General features: G+C 43.7%; 1 protein-coding gene across 1 annotated transcript in view; it reads left to right on the forward strand.

Annotated features, from left to right (window-relative positions):
- MMEL1 (membrane metalloendopeptidase like 1) overlaps positions 1–17,275 on the forward strand; it is a 138,458-nt gene that overhangs the window by 18,619 nt on the left and 102,564 nt on the right. The window lies entirely within an intron of this gene.

Consider the following 17,275-nt stretch of genomic DNA (forward strand, 5'->3'; position numbering starts at 1 on the left):
ATGAGAGGAGAGTACTTTTCCTTTTGTGCTGATAAGGGCCATGAAGTGTGTAGCACTTCCAATGTGGTTTCTCCTGAAACAGATAAGTAGTTTTAGATTTAAAGTTTTTGGCTATGTTATAAAATGTTTATATATATTTAGAAATGCTTATAAACGAAAAATATGATTTCTGGAACTTATATTCCATGCTAAAAAGAAGTTCTTTGTCCAAATTTAGTAGTTATTTGTCTAAATTTAAAAGTTCTGAAAAGGACTACTTCTGTAATTTGATCTCTTTGATCTTTAAGCAACTCTCTCTCCTTTGTGAAATTCTGTAGGAAGGGGGAGTAAGTCTCTACTGAGACCCATGTTGATTGTAAAAAAAATAAAAATGAACAATGTTTAAACTTGTGAGTACAGTAAAACTTTGGTTTGGGAGCATAATTTGTTCCAGAAGTATGCTTGTATTCCAGGGCACTAGTGTACAAAAATATACATACTTGTATTGCAAGCCCTTGCTCGTTTGGAACAGTCACTGCATTCCTGCAGCGTCATATAGAGAGGAACCATTGGCTCAGTTGTGAAAATGTGATGCTTCTATACTGTATGTACGTGTATTGCAAGACGTTGCTGGTATAGCAAGTTAAAATTTAATCATTGCTTGTCTTATAGAACACTTGCAAACCAAGTTATTTGCAATCCAAAGTTTTACTGTATATTCCAATCTTTGTTTTGTATTTCTGTATATAAAAAAATGTAAGTTTAGGTATAACAATGTAATTTTTAGGAATGCTTTTGTATTGAAGTAAATATTTTTGCCAGTCAGCTGATAGTGAAGGGACTGCTGCTTTAGAGAGCGCTTGTGTCAGACTACCCTGCTTAGTGGGTGGATCCAGAACTGCATTTTACTTAATTTTTACAAGTCAGCTCTTTGGGATAGGAACCTGATATAGAATAGGGATTGAGAACAATTCTTATGTGTTAGTACACATCTTAAGTTCAATTATTTTGTACCTTCTCTAATCTTTTGTAAACCACATAGCTCTTCACGGTATTGCGGTATATAAACTGTTATTATTATTATTTATCTGAGTCTTTCAGATAGTGGGTCTGCCTTTTAAATTTCCTGTGGCCATATTTACATTGATTTCAAGTATGCCTTCCTCGTGTCACCTACCTTGGCTTTCAAATCTCCAAGGGTACCAGGTCCCTTCCTACACCGAGGTCTAGGCTGTCTGTAGTCTCCCTGTCCCTGATAACTGCAAGGCTCTGAGCACCTTTCTCAGTATTGCAGGATACTGTCCCATCTGGATCCCTGATTTCTCTACTATTGCTCGTCCTCTGTATGATTCCACCAAAGGCGCTGACTCAGCCCCTTTTGTCTGGACCCAACTTCAGGAGCGTCTTTTCGCTGCCTCCAAAACTTCTGACTCAGGCCCCTGCCTTCTGGCCCTTCTGCCCAAGAAGCTGAGCTTTATGCTCTCACTTTTGCCCTGCGCCACTCTGCCTCTCAGTCTTGCAATATATATATACTGACTCCAAATATGCTTTCCTTAACTTGCATTCCCATAGGGCCATCTGGAAACATCGAGGTTTCATTACAGCCTCCGGCCGCCTGATCCATCATGCTCCCCTCATTCTTGACCTTCTTGAGGCCGTACAACTACCCTCACGTGTTTCTGTTATGCACTGCCATGCTTACAGACGCGTGATGGACCTTGTTTCTCGTGGCAATGCCCTTGCCGACCGCACAGCCCGAGCTGCCAGTCTCTGCCCCCTCTTTCGGCTCCTCTGTATACAATCATTCCTTTTCTGGATTCCCTTACACCCCAGTACGCTTCTCAGGAACAGACTTGGGCATGCATTATTTTGGGCCAGTCTGTCCTGAAAGGGGGGTGGATACAAAATGCGCCAATTCAAGTGCCAATCCAGACCCACACACTGATACTTCAAACGCAAGCACAGCGGGTACCCTCATATTCATTCCTCAACACCTGGCCCTCACGATTGTCAAAAGATGCCATGATCTGGCACACTCTGGAGAACCCGCTATGAAAATTGACTCTCAAGAGACATTTCTTTATCAATCACCTTGATCAGCTAGTCCGGAATATGGTCCGACAGTGTGTTGTCGGTTCTAGAATAAAATTCCCAATCAGATGACTGCCACCTCTTGGATACCAACCTATTGGAACATATCCGATGCAGGTTCTGTCTGTAGATTTTACCCACATGCCCATTTCCCGTTCCCTCAGTCACTTCCTAGTCTTCACAGACACCCTGACTAGATGGGTCAAAGCCTTCCTTACTTGCACTGAACGCGCCAGGGAAGTAACCAAGCACCTCCTGAATAATTCCGTGCCTTGATCTCCTTGTTTTTATAGGCAGTGACAATGGCCCTGCTTTCATTGCCGATGTTGTCCAACAAATTGCTCAGGCCCTCCAAATTGATTAGAAATTATATGCTGCTTACAATCCTGAGAGCTCTGGTCAGGTCGAAAGAATAAATAGAACTCTTAAGACCCTTCTCACAAAATGAATTGAAGAAACTAATCTGTCCTGACCTGTCCTGCTGCCTTCTGTTCTTTTCAGATTAGATGCATCCCATCTAAGCCCCATTTGAGCTCATGTCTGGCCGGCCACCACCCATTGTGAACCCAGATCCTGGTTCCTTTGCTACTCTGGAATCAGATATCCTCCAGAGTCAGGTCCAGTCTTTAGCTAAAGCCCTTTAAGAGTTCCACAAATGGGTCCTGGAAAGGGCCCCACTATCAATAGCTACACAAGTCCATGGGTATGTCCCTGTAAATACAGTATGGCTAAAACTTGGAAGTCAGACCCCCTGAAACCTAGGTGGATAGGTCCTTTTACTGTCCTAATTTCTTCTCTTACAGTTGTCAAAGGTGTCCGGACATGAAACTTGGTTCCACTACAATACGGATCTTCAGCTGAAGCTTTCTAAGACCTCAAAAGTTCTGAATATTTACCACTGTACTTAGCAGGTGTTCTGAATATAATTCTTTATAAGTGTTTGAGTTTAATTGACTGCCTGTGGTTCACCACTGCCTTTAGCAAGTGTCTTGAGTATAACTGTTTGAAGTTTTCTAAGTTGTGCCTGAAAGAAAAATGAGTTTCCTATGTTAGTATATATATATCTGATATTTGTGTTGCCCTTACTTATGTTTCTTTCTTCTGTATTTTGTACTTAACAAGTGCAGCCCCTTTGCCTGATGTTTGTTTGCATGAAGGAGTTAAGTACAGAAAGTGTCAAACATCAGAGAGTATTTTCTGTTTCCAACCTACTGGTGATGAAGTTTAAAAGTGGGCAGAAATCTGCATTGATGATGTTGAGGGTCCACTTATCAACTAGACTCTTATTGTAGACCCCACTCGCCTGGTGTCTTTGTATTGTGATACATGTGTGCTATTTGATGTTTCTCAAGGTCATGGTACTACCCCTAATTCAGTTTTGTGTGGCTCCCTAGATTGACAGCGTTATTATACCAAATGTGCTAAGTATATAGGTCTGTATAACCTGATGCCTTTAAGAACTGCCCCTATGAGGAAACCTTCACTAATGGTGGAGCCTGTCCTTTATGAGAAAGTGTCTTGTGGGCCACCTACAATAACCCACACAAATATCCCCCTAATACCCCGTCTGCCTCCCTTACTATAGGTCCTAGCTCCGGCCCCTTGTGTACTACAGGCTACTGTAATCCCATGGTTTTCACTATCACTGAAACTATCACTATCACTATCACTGAGGTACTCGGTTCCCAGATTTTGAAGCAGTTTGACCTCTGTTTGCCGGTTTCAGTGTCCCTCCCCGACGAAGGAAACGAAACTCGAGTCGGGGGGGACGGGAAAGATATTTGAAATCATGGTTGTGGATTTTAACACTGCACGTTAACACTTTAATTTGATCACTGATGAGGTTTAACAAAGACAAGTTCATCTACACTAAGCCTCCCCATTCAGATAAGTACTATCTTAGTGTTATAAAAGGCTAAGAATATTGAGGGAGGGCGGGGACAGGTGGTTGCAATGATGGTCCCCTTGTTAAACCCATTATAGTGACTGCACTATTTATTGGGTAAAAGGTCTGAGCACATCACCTTATGATATATATTCATATTATCTTATTAGTTTTAAGAAATAATATATTTAGAAGATATAACTGTGATTAACTGGAGTGCATTATTAACGTGAAAAGTCACAGTATAAAACATAATATCTCCCCATTTATTTCACTATCACTGACCCATATAACTGGAATGCCAATGTCCAAGTCCAGAAGGCCAGAGACTGCATGGCATTGTATATTGATGGTAAAAGGTGAGACTCAGGTACTGATGTATATGTCCGAATTGTATCCCACTCATGTGCTCCTGTCTATCACTCTGTGGTGTTTCCCCAGTTTTATGAAATTATGAAAGTAGATACTAATATCCTGTAATCACTAGAAATCTGTTTATATAGTTTGCTGAAACTATAGGTCAGACTCTTAATGTTAGCAATTATTTTGTATGAGGAGGGACTGGTATGGGAGAACAGTGGCTATGGGAGGCAATGCAGCTGGACATGTTAAACCTGACTTCACAGACCCTCACTTTTACGTCAGGTCCACGACCTTCACGATGGGCCTTGTGAACCTCCATTGTTGCTTCCCACTGTCTTCAGCCCTTCAGACACTGCTTAATGGAACTTCCTATGAATTATGGTCAGCTCCTGATAGTTGATATTGGCTCTGTGATCCGTTTGCCTACTCTTGGTTGCCTGCTTAATGGACTGGTACATGTGTGCTTTGCATGATTCGTCCCAGCTTCTTCCCGATGGTGAACACCTGGGAGCCCCTGTATTCAACACCAGAGGTCGCCAAAAGTGGTCTACTTCCACCAATTCCCTTAAAATAGGTGAATGGGGTGATGACTGGCCTGCAGAACGGATCATTGCTGCTTATGAACCTGCCACATGGACAGAGGATGACACCTGGGGCTATCGGACCCCAATCTATATGCTGAACTGCATTATTTGTCTATAAGCTGTACTTGAACTGATAACCAATGAGACCTCCCGAGCTTTGAGTACCATTGGCAGAGAGAATGCTAAAATGTGCACTGCTATTTATCAGAATCGTCTAGCTTTGGACTATTTACTAGCTGCTGTGCCTGTGATAAATTCAACCTCTCCAACTGCTGCCTTGAACTTGAGTAAAATGATCAAGGACATTGTGGATCGTATCACCAAACTGGCTCATGTTCCTGACCAGACCTGGCGTGACCTTACTGCAGACTGGATCTCTGGTACCTTCAGCTCCTGGTTGCCCTCTGGTTCAGCACTGAATATCATTTTGCTGGTTGCTGCCCTGTCTTCTCTGCTCCTTTGCTGCCTGCCCTGTATGGTCCCCATAGCCATAAAGCTGCTCCACTGAACTATGGACTCTGCTGTCAAACGTTCCACTGCTGCATTGGCCCTTGCCCTCTCCCACTTACCTACTGGGAACTCCGACTTTCCTGACCCCTAACTTTATTTTGTCAGGCTTGGCTCCTTAGGTACGCCAGCCTGAAAGGGGGGAATGTAGGGTCATGAAATAGTTAACTGATGTTTAAAATATTGCTCTGGCCTACATAGCTGAAAAGAGTGTATAATCTATTGACTGCATCTGCCTAAAATGTATGTCCCTACCTTACCACATTGTAAGCTGAATAGATAAGAGTTTGAGCCATGATGTACCCTGCCCTTCTGTACATTTATTGTAAGAGTTAGATAAGTGTCCTGCTAGTGACCTGCTAGTGTGAGCTTAAAACCAATGAGTGTTAAGAAAAGTAACACGTGAAAAGTTTTTTCTAGAATTCAGTTGTATAGCCAGAAAAATGAATAAATATCTCTGTAACTTCCTGGTTTCGGCACTTCTGAGCCAGCTTGGAGCTCAGGGGTCCAGCATGCATGCTGTGAATAAAACTTGTACTTCTTCACGCCTCTGACTTTGTGTGTCCAAGTGACCTTTCAGAGTGATACTGGATGTACACCTGTCTCTCTCTGCCCATGTTTCACAGGTGGTCTCCACCTCTTTCTACTACTTATGCCAGCTGCGAAGGGTCAAACCTTACCTCTCAAAACCATATTTAGTCCAGCTCCACTATGCCTATGTGCTCTCTAGGATAGACTACTGCAACTCCCTATTCAACGGAATCACCACAAGGGACTTAAAACGCCGCCAGTGAGTTCCAAACTCAGCAATCCGCCTCCTATACAACCTCAATTTCTGCAACCCCCAGCACTCTACGCAGCCCACTGGCTACCTGCCAGCAAGCGCTGTGCTTTCAAGGCCCTTGTAATGACTCACAAAAGATTCCACCACAAACCCCCACTTACATAGCATCCACACGGCGCCCGTGCACCCCCAACTGCTCCCTCTGCTCTGAAACAGAGAGATGACTCAGCATCCCACCAGGAAGATCTCTCCAGATAGAAACTGCACGCAAATGCTCCTACAGACTTTAAATCTGTCCCCATACACCATATGACTAAGACCATCAATCATTTTAGTAGCCTTCCTCTGGACCGACTCAATCCTGTTTATATCTTTTTGAAGGTGAGGCCTCCAGAATTGTACACAATATTCTAAATGAGGTCTCACCAGAGTCTTTTACAGGGGCATCAATACCTCCTTTTTCCTACAAGCCATACCTCTCCCTATGCATCCTAGCATCCTTCTAGCTTTTTCCATTACCTTTTCAACCTGTTTGGCCACCTTTAGATCATCACATACTATCGTACCTGCTCCTCTTTCATGAACAAAAGTTCATCATTCCCTTTGTTTTAAAAGCATTTCCATTAATTTGTTTACCACAGAAGTCAGACTTACTGGCCTGTAATTTCCTACTTCTTCCTTATTTCCACTTTTGTGTAGAGGGACCACATATGCCCTTCTCCAGTCCTCCGATACCACTCTTGACTCTAGAGAAGCATTTGAAAAGTCAGTCAGCAGAGCTATCAGAGCCACGTTCCTTCAGCCCCCTCAGATGTACACCATCCAGCCCTATCGCTTTGTCTGCCTTTAATTTAGCAAGCTCCTCATGAACACAATTCTCTGAAAATCGATTCTACCATTACCCCATCCTTATTCGTGCTTGTCTTCTGCAGTCCTCCCTCCTGGCGCTTCAGCCTAAAGAACAGAAATATATGTTAAGCAATTCAGCCTTTTCTTTATCAGCTTCTACATATTTCTCCCCTTCACTTTTGAGTCTCACAATGCCACTTTTGCACTTCTTCCTATCACTGATGTATCTAAAATATGTTTTGTCTCCCTGTTTTACCATATTAGCTATTTTTTTTTTCCATTTGTATTTTTGCTTTCCTGACTACTTGATCAGAATCTCTTAACTTTTCCAGATATTTTTACCTGTCTTCCTCTTTATGCGATCTTTTGTAGTTTATGCACAACAAACACACATGCACAACAGCCGCGCCCATTAAAAAAAAGCTGCTCTCCCTGCCCCGATCAGCTGAGCAGTAGGACTCCCCAAGCTTTGGGTCTTCCCCTTCCACTCAGCTGTTTGGAGCTTCCCCTGCTGGCTCAGCTGCTGGGACTCTATCTACTGTCAAAAGATTTCAAAGGATGAGTTTTACAGTTTCACCACAGGGTGCCACTGTTTGACTGTTCAAAAGCCATAACTACTTTTCTACCACTAGGAGATCTTATCATAATGAATATCAAATGATTTGGTTCAGTCAGTCATCATATGTAGCAACCACTAAGAAGCTATAAGGTTTAGTCACTAGATTTCACAGTAAAGTTAACAACAAAGACAAGAAAATACAGTGACCCGTCAGAACTGCACGGGACAAACACGCTCAGGACTTATGTACGCCGTATTAAAAGTTACTGTAAGCACTCTGAGGGGGTGTGGGGAGGGGGAGACCCCCCCCCCACTAAACTTAGAAGTGTTTGCACTCTCGCTTGGGGTGTGTGTGGGGGGGAACCACCATTACAGAGGAAACTGCTGATTACTCACCAAAACGAGGATAAAAAGGAAGTTTCCTCTGTAATGGGGGTTCACCCCCCCCCACTCACCCCCCAAAGGGAGCTCAAACACTTTTAAGTTTAATGGGAGGGTTCCCCCCCCACACACACACACACACAAACACCCCCTTGGAGTGCTTACTGTAGCTGTTTTAATCCAGCGCGCATAAGTCCTGCGTGAGATTATTGGCATGCGTTTGTCCCACGCGTTTTAGTTAGTGTACCAAAAATACACATCTGAATCACTGAAAGCCTGCATAGCAGGGACAGGAGTAAGGCGATAGTGGGGGAGGGGGCACTTAGTGGGGAAAACATGCAGAACATGGTTCGTGGAATTAATTCCAATCATCTGTAAGTGTGTGTGTGTGTGTGTGTTTGCTCATCTATGAGTGTATCTCTGTTTCATTTGTGTGTGTTTATGTATCTCTCTCTTGTGTGGGTGAAGGTGTGTTTGTATTCCGGTTTTTGTTTGCATATGTTTGCGTATTTTGTTTCTGTGTGTATATTTCTGCTGTGTATGTGTGTCTGTGTCAGTGACAGTGTCTGTGTTTTGTGCTCGTGTGCATGTATTTTGTACATCTTTGTGTGTATCTGTGCATGTGTGTCTTTGGGGTCATAATATGTGCACATATGTGGATAGGTATGGTTGTATCGTGTTATGTGTGTGAGAATGGGGCATATTAGTTTGTGTGGGTGCACCATGGAGGGGGAAGGCCCACCATTTTGAAGAGGCAGGCCTGCTGGCCAGAGGGAGTAGGCATCCCTCTGGCCAGCCGTCTGAAATTAAGGTAAGGGGGAGAGGGCTGGGGTCATCGGAGGCACGGCAGGTTGTGTGGTGGCAGGAGAGCATGGGCAGCTCTCCTGCTGGGGGGGGTTGGGGGGTTGATTGGTGGCAGAAGACATTGGGCATCTCTCCCACTGTAAAAGGGGGCTATAATACAAGCGTGCTTTTACTACTCCCACTAAAAAATAAAATAGACTACAATTTAGGATTCTTCATGTAATTTTTTTATTTTTTTTCATTAGCCACAGTCAAAACACACGCCACAAGATGCACTTTTAACAGTGCTGTCACTGTACTGGCACCTCCGGACCAGTCACTCTGCGATTTTTAAAAATCGACTGGAGTGCTCATTTCATTATCGAAGAGCCCATTTGCATGGCAGTGTCGGAGACTGCTGGAAAGCTCACTAAAGACAGAGAAGAGCCGTTTTGATAATCCGCCACCAAAATGCATGCAGGCTAAACTGTCGGAAAATGGGAGCCCGAGACCCCGTGTCGACGGGCGTAAGGTAACGCGGGGCTGGTAGAGCCCTCGTGTTGCCCGTCGGCTGGGTAGGCGGGTTAGTGTAGTTAGGGGGAGGACAGAAAGGAACAGACAGGATAGGGTGGAGAGACTTTCAGTGAAATAAGTTTCAATTCATTGGTGGAGTGACGCGGGGGCAAGGCTTTAAAGCTGGGACCCTGGAGGACTCGACTCCTCCTGAGGTCCTCCAGGGCGGTTTTTTCCCGCCCTCCCGCCCTTTGTTGGGTGTGGCTGTTGTAGTTTGGGAGGAGGCGGATTCCAGAGCTACTGGGTCAGGAGGCTCATCGGGTGATGAGCGTTGGGATGGCGGGGAGCCATGCCCGGTGGGTCAGGTGACCCGGAAAAGGGGCATGAGGGAAATGCCACCCCTCTGACTCTTGCTGTGGTGGCGGGGTTGAGGGAATAAAACTAAGCCACTTGGTAGTTCGGGAGGTGCGCTTTATACAATGTTCATTATGCTAATGAAGTTAAGATTTGTTATGTGTTTGGTTAATAAACTGAGCTGCGGCTGATTGTACCAACCAGAAGACTCCTTAGTGTTTTTGGGGAGTTAAGAGGGTGGGTAAAGAAGAGGGGTTTGTGGTTATGTATATATATATATATATAGGCAGACAGCAGGGTCTATCCAGATCCCGTTGTTACCAGTTTAGCGACTGTGCTAAAGTTTTGAGAATCTGGGCCTCAGAGGTTTTAAATAACCTTGCAAGAAATATGCAACTACTTGTTATCTCATTTCCATAGAAGGTACCATGTGGATGTGTTATCAAAGGATATATGGGCACATAAATTGCTCCACAAAACCCTTCTCAGCTTCAATATATATATATTTTTTTAAATTCAGTTTTCTATACCGTTCTCCCAAGGTTAGCTCAGAGCAGTTTACATGAATATAATAGTATCATAATCTGTCAAGACACAGATTGATGTGCCCTAAGCAGTAGCCCTCCTTAGAAAGAAATTAGGTCTGCTACTTTCAAATATCCAAACGATGACACAGATTGTGCAAAGCAATTATATATTCCTAAGGCAATTAAAATCCATGAATAATTAAAAGCCATGATGAGTATCTTTGAGGTTAGGGAACTGTACAAGCTCTGCCCCTGGAGTACAGGAACTGAGGTCATTAAAATCAGAATCGCAGACTGCGAAGATGTTTTAGCAGGGCTGGTTACGTCGTCTTCGGCACAGGGCGATGCACAGATCCAAGCCTGCTGAGATAGAATGGCTATCTTAGCCTCTGCCTTTCGGCAAAGCAGAGAAACACAGGACCTGCAGTGTGGCAGAAGGGGAACCCAGGGGCAAGGGGGTGAGAATGAAAGCATTGTGATGGCAGCATAATAAAGGACTGTTGATGGAGCTCTGGAACCTCTTTCTAAACTAAACTAAACCTTAAGTTTATATACCGCATCATCTCCACGGATGTTGTGGAGCTCGGCACGGTTTACAAGAACTTAAAATATAGGAAGAGAAGGAAAAAAAAAGGTTTACATGAACTTATATATAGAAGAGAAGAGTTAAGGGGGGGATAGAATTACATTTTAGTGAAAAGCCAGGTTTTCAGTTGCTTGCGGAATAATTGGAGGGAGCCCATTGCCTTGGGTACAAACTAGATCAATGGCCTTAGGGTTATGGTTACCAGACATCTGGGGTCCAGACAGTTTTTCAAAACCTGGTACTTTGTCTGGGGTTTGAAAAGCTTCCCATCAAAATTGCATTAGGAAGGGGCATCCATGCATGCGCAGATTATTGCATTGCATCTGTGCACAAGTGGATGCCGCCTGTGGGCAGAATGGGGCGTGACACAGGATGAATGGGCAGAACTGGGCATGCCTGGGGGCATGGCCTTGGGTCCAGATTTTTCCTTCAGGAAAATCTGGTAACCCTACTTAGGGTTACCATATGACTCCAGAAAAAGGGCCCGATCCTTTTCAACATCTACATAAGAGACTTGGCAGAAGGGCTCCGAGGTATAATAACATTATTCGCCGATGACGCCAAACTAAGCAATGTAGTGGGCAAAAGCACAACAGACATAAATTCAATGCCCGACAACATGATGCACGACCTACTCCTACTGGAGCGCTGGTCTAGGTCCTGGCAACTCAGTTTCTCAGACATTAAGACATTATCCAGAGCTAAACCGCACAATGGAGGGGAGATGAAGTGGGCAATTTCTCTTTAAGGTCCAGGTGTAGATTTTCGCCTTTACCAAAAATACTAAGGGCTCCTTTTTTCAAAGGTGCGCTACATAGAAACATAGAAATAGACGGCAGATAAGGGCCACGGCCCATCTAGTCTGCCCACCGCAATGACCCTCCCCCACCTAACTCAGTGAATAGATCCCACTTGTCTATCCCATTTGGCCTTAAAATCAGGCACGCTGCTGGCCTCAGTGACCTGAAGTGGAAGACTATTCCAGCGGTCAACCACTCTTTCAGTGAAAAAGAATTTCCTGGTGTCACTGTGCAGTTTCCCTCCCCTGATTTTCCACGGGTGTCCCCTGGTTGCCGTGGGACCCTTGAGAAGGAAGATATCTTCTTCCACTTCGATGCGGCCCGTGAGATACTTGAACGTCTCGATCATGTCTCCCCTCTCTCTGCGTTCTTCGAGTGAGTAGAGCTGTAATTTATCCAGCCTTTCCTCGTACGGGAGATCCTTGAGACCCGCGATCATCCGGGTGGCCATTTTCTGGACCGACTCTAGTCTCAGCACATCCTTTCGGTAATGCGGCCTCCAGAATTGCACACAGTACTCCAGGTGGGGTCTCACCATGGATCTATACAATGGCATAATGACTTCAGGCTTACGGCTGACGAAACTCCTGCGGATTAGCGCACGCTATAGTGCACGCTAGATGAAAATCTACCACCTGCTCACCACCTATTCCGCACGTTAAGGCCCTAGCTCGGCTTTGTAAAAGGAGCCCTAAGAGATTGATGTGGGTATGATCCAACTTTACTAATGACTTGTACAAAATACACGAAAGACTGTTCTGTATAAGGGTGGCTATATTTGCACTCAAGCCCCACTCAGAGAATTAAATAACGTCATCAAATGAAAGTTAGAGTGTAAAAAAAATATGGAGAAACCTTGGGAAGCGCACATTTCAGAACAGCGTCAATTGCTCCATCAAGGATTTAAATATCACCGGTCAGAAAACCTCCATTATACAAGTCAGTGGTTCCCAAACCTGTCCTGGAGGCCCCCAAGGCCAGTCGGGTTTTCAAGATAGCCCTAATGAATATGCATGGAGCAGATCTGCATTCCTGGCATCTCCATTATATGCAAATCTCTGTCATGCATATTCATTAGGGCTGTCTTGAAAACCCGACTGGCCTGGGGGGTCCTCCAGGACAGGTTTGGGAACCACTGATACAAGTGCTCACATTTAACCATTTCAAATCTTCTAATTTTCAAAAATCAAGCATCTCATCAATTATAGTTTCATTGTGGAAGTTGGAGAGTGTCTACGTTGGAATGGAATTCTTCTAAGGCTAAGTACACCTGGAGCATATACACTTCTCCCTCCGTATTCGCTGTGATAGGGGATTAACAGAACCGCAAATACAGAAAAATCGCGAATAATTTTTTCATATGTTATTCGCTGTTCTCTATTAAAAACCATCGTGAATGTGGTGAAACCGCGAATAACATGGTGGGAGACCTGGCCTGCTCCTGAAGGAGAAGCAAAACACGGTGAAGAAAGTGCTGGGAACCAGCGATTTTTTTTCTGTAAACGCTTGGAATCAGCGATTTCTCTATGCAAGCTGATGTAATTTGGGGGGAGGAGCCAGAAAGCTAAAAACCGTGAATAATCGAAACTGGGAATGCTGAAACCGTGAATACAGAGAGAGAAGTGTAATTGTACCTCTCAGGTGCCCCCTGGGGGTTGACAGTGAAGTTAATCAGTTAGGTCCTCAAGGTCACCTGCAGGGAAGGGAGAAAAGAAAATATTTATTTATTTAAAAAATGTATATATCGCCTAAATCTGTTTACCTGGGCTGTGTGGCCTTGCGCCTCATAATATTGGTGATCCCTGGGACTAGCAGGGCACACTGTTTTCGGCACATCACCGAAATTAAAAGAAGAAACTGCAGAACTTGATACACTTAATTAAGGAGCTTTATTTAGTTAATAAGACGTCGTTTTCAAAGTGGGTCCTCCTTTGTTATGGAGAATCAAAGACCCAGCACGGTCCATGTTTCGATGAACACGCCTTCCTCGGGAGTCCGAAGTGTTCGTTTTCTAACAAACTATGCGGAGCGCGTCAACATTCAAAAGATTCCGAAACTTGTAAAGCGATGGAAAAAGTGTGTCTCGGAACACTTTTCTTGAAAACCTGACTGGCTAGTGGCTAATACAGAAGGCTACCGCGGGCCACAGTATACCCTTGTTCTTTAATGGCTTCTGTATGCTGCAATGGCTTTTGCCCTGCTATGCTATGGACATCAGCGCACAGCGCATTAAAATGCATGCATCATTTTTCTTTATTACCAAAGATTTGGATGAAAATGATTATGTACAGACAGACCCCGGGTTAAGAACGAGGTACGTTTTTCAAGCTGTTCTTAAGTCGGATTTGTATGTAACTCAGAGCTTGAAGATTTTAAGATTTTTGCTGCTTACCTCTGCTCCCAGCTGACAAAAGGGCCAAGCGTCCCTACCAGTGTTCCCTCTAAGGTACTGCATGCCCAACCACACACTGTTCTTAATGTGGCCATGCATCATTCCTTAATCTTCTACAGGAGACGTGTATAGCACTGGAAATACAGCTCAGTGAAATCAAATGAAGCCACAACCTATTCTTAAGTAGCAACATTCCAGAGCTCATATTGTGATGTCATAATGCCTCATTCCATCAATGCCTAAGAGCCAACTTCATCAATGATGTCACAATGGCTTGATTATTCCTTTACAGGCAGTCCCTGGGTTAAGAACGAGTTACTTCTTAAGTCAGATTTGTATGTAACTCGGAACTTGTAGATTTTAAGATTCTGCTCCCAGCTGACAAAATGGCCAACTGTCCCTAACCAGTGTTCCCTGTAAGGAACAGCATGCACAACCACACATTGTTCTTAATGTGGCCAGGCATTACATTACATTAGTGATTTTTATTCCGCCATTACCTTGCGGTTCAAGGCGGATTGCATAAGAGGTTATCTGGACAATTCCAGAGGAGTTACATAGTTGAGCAGGTTACTTTGGGGGATTGAAATGCTTCCTGCGGAGTTAGTTTATCTTGATTGATTTCTTGAATAGCAGGGTTTTTATTTCTTTTCTGAAAGTTTTGTAGTCTTCGCTGCCTGTGTGGCCAGTAGGCCATTGTACATTTTTTTTTTTTTTTGCATTTGACGCCTCTGATTGGGGGATAAGTGAATGGTGTCTGGGCTCTCCTTAGCCTGGCTGTGGCAGGTTGGATAAGGCGGTCGTTCAAGTAGGCTGGGCTGTCTCCATTCATCGCTTTAAATAGTAGACAGTAGAATTTGAATTGTATTCCTGCTTGTATTGGGAGTCGATGTATGTGACGGTGATGTGGTGAATCTGCTACAGGAGAAGTCTAGGCCACTGGAAATACTGATCAGTGAAATCAAATGAAGCTGCAACTGCGTTCTTAAGTACGAGTCGTACTTAAGTCAGGCATCAGTAATGCGGGGACTGCCTATATTGAATATGTTTTGTTTCTGGGGGTTTTGGATATCATCCTCTCAGCACTTGTTTACATTGTGTAAAATAATAACTAATTTTTAAAAAAAGAATGCAAAATAGCTTATTAAAGCTACAGCACAGGATGTCTACCGCTGGAGCTCAAGATCAGAAACATGCCAACAGATCTGGTGTTGAGCTCCTGCAGTTGGCATCGGGACCAAGACCAGCACTAGGGGACCAAGAAGCCTTTCTCCATCCCTCCTGCCCACTCAACAACCCACCCCAAAATTTAAAAGCATGTCCCTGGTATCTAGCAGCACCTTCCCCCCCCCCCCCTCCTTCGACCCAGTACTTCTTATGGCAGGAACTACGCCCGCTTCAGTGCAGACCTTGAGAAAATGGTGGGACTGGATTAAACACTCCCGCTCTAGACCAGGGCTGCCCAAGTCCGGTCCTTGAGGTCTACTGGCAGGCCAGGTTTTCTGGATATCCACAATGAACATGCATGAGAGAGATTTGCATACCAAGAAGGCAGTGCAGGCAAATCTCTCTCATGCATATTCATTGCGGATATCCAGAAAACCTGGCCTGCCAGTAGATCTCGAGGACCGGACTTGGGCAGCCCTGCTCTAGACTGTTCATTTCCACACAAATGGAAATTTCCCATTTTCGCATCCATAGTACGAGGAGAGGAGCTTCTGCCAGAAAGATATATTTTTAAAAGAATCACTTTTAGGAAACGAGGTGAAGACAAATTATTTTGCTGTGCTTATTGGTGTGTGAAATTGAAGGTAGAAAGTAATAAAGACAAACCAATTCTGATTGGTCCACGGTCAACCCTAGTTGAATATTAACTCTGGCGTGTAGTATGTATACCTCAACACACAAATGTGTTATATGTGAAGCTATAGGAAAGAGTATTATATAGAAAAAAATATTTAGTTACAATGGCACATCTATCTTATTTTTGACCAAGATTTATCAGTGCATATCAGCCTAGTCCAGGGGTAGGCAATTCCTGAGAGCCGGAGCCAGGTCAGGTTTTCAGGATATCCACAATGAATATGTACGAGATGGATTTGCATGCACTGCCTTCTTGAGATGCAAATCTATCTCATGCATATTTAGTGTGGATATCCTGAAAACCTGACCTGGCTCTGGCTCTCGAAGACCAGGATTGCCTACCCCTGGCCTAGTCCTAGGTAGGGTTACCATATGGCTCCAGAAAAGGGAGGATGGATTGAGACATCCGGGTTTTACTTCCACTGAAAGGAATGGGAGTAAAATTCGGATGTCTCAACGCGTCCTCCTTTTTCTGGAGCCATAGGGTAACCCTAGTCCTAGGGGCACAGTCAGCCAATCTGTTTTTCCAGGAAACCCACAATAAATATTCATGAGTTATATTTGCATATTCACTAAGGATATCCTGAAAAACCAGACTGGTTGGGTGTGCTATGAAGTCTGGAGTGAGATACCATTGATTTAAATAGATGATACTTAAGGAAACAATGTATTACATTACATTACATTACATTAGGGATTTCTATTCCGCCATTACCTTGCGGTTCAAGGCGGATTACAAAAGGTTAATTTAAAAACAGAGTTACAATGATTAGCTAGAGAGGTAGGTTGTAGATCTTATAGACATTTAGCGGGTTGTTGAGGGTGAGGTGGTTTGTAGTAGAGTTGATAGGTGGTCAAAGTGGAGGTTCTTTTGTTATTAATTAGTGCAGTAATGGGTAGATCGAGCGTCAGTTTTAGTGTTACTAAGAGGTCGTGATGTTATTGCTGCTTCAGGAATTTCTTGAAAAGTGTGGTCTTTATTTCCTTTCTGAATGTCCTATAGTCTGGGGTGGTCATCAGAAGGTTGGAGATTTGGTTGTCCAGTCTTGCGGCTTGACTAGGTATTAACAATATGAACCGTCCGTAGTCCAAAAAAAAGAAACACAGAACGAGTATTACATTCCTTTTTAATTTATAACATTTTTAATGAAGAAATTAGTAAATATACAATAATGTAATACAATAAAATAATCATTAAATTAAAATTCATCATATTAATTTCCATCAAATATCTTTCATTTCTTCAAAATATATTTCCAAAATATCCATTACATCTCTCAATACCCTCCCCTAATTCCTACACCCCCCCTCTTTCCCTATCCTCCCCCCAAATTTAGTTTATAACATATATAATGAGGTTCTGGGCTGGGGCAACAAAAACATTAAAAAAAAGTTGCACGATTTGTGTATTCCATCTAGTCCCAAAAATGCCTGAATTTATATGTACCCAGAAGAGGGAACTGCAGGGCTGCTGG

The sequence above is a fragment of the Geotrypetes seraphini genome, chromosome 15, assembly GCF_902459505.1.
Source record: "Geotrypetes seraphini chromosome 15, aGeoSer1.1, whole genome shotgun sequence".
Taxonomy (NCBI): domain Eukaryota; kingdom Metazoa; phylum Chordata; class Amphibia; order Gymnophiona; family Dermophiidae; genus Geotrypetes; species Geotrypetes seraphini.